This window comes from Branchiostoma belcheri, unplaced genomic scaffold (genome assembly GCF_001625305.1).
Source record: "Branchiostoma belcheri isolate BF01 breed outbred unplaced genomic scaffold, Haploidv18h27 scaffold77, whole genome shotgun sequence".
NCBI lineage: Eukaryota > Metazoa > Chordata > Leptocardii > Amphioxiformes > Branchiostomatidae > Branchiostoma > Branchiostoma belcheri.
The window spans coordinates 1,054,550-1,055,032 of NW_017804431.1; positions in this window are offsets into that span (position 1 = coordinate 1,054,550).

Genomic DNA, 483 nt, shown 5'->3' on the forward strand with positions numbered 1-483 from the left:
GGTCGGACCCCCCCGACCCCCACCACACACACACACAAGGCCCAAAGGTCCACTTTTTATCTAGAGCCAAATTTTTTCTTTGAAGGGCTGACTGATTTCTATCACCAGTGGGATTGGAACCCTAGAAAAAACTGATCACTCCATCGTTGAATAAAAAGTTATCACTGATTTTTCCTTTGAAATCCTCTCAAAATTGCAGGAATCGTTTGTGAAATTGCTAACTATTACATACACGTACGTTGAGGAAAAGTGGAGAGACTTTTTCTCTGTAAGGGCGCTTTTACACTCTTCTTACGACCTTCGTGCGATCGCCATACAATCTCGTACTCCTTAGTCGGGCATGTTTGTACAACCCCCAGCTGTCTTGTTACAGTAAAATCTGTCACAACGTGTTTAGAAATTCCCGCTGTTTCTTGTATCCTCTTTCCAAACTAGTGGTGGTAATCGCTCTTAGAAATTCCTGCTGTTTTCTGTGTCTGCTTC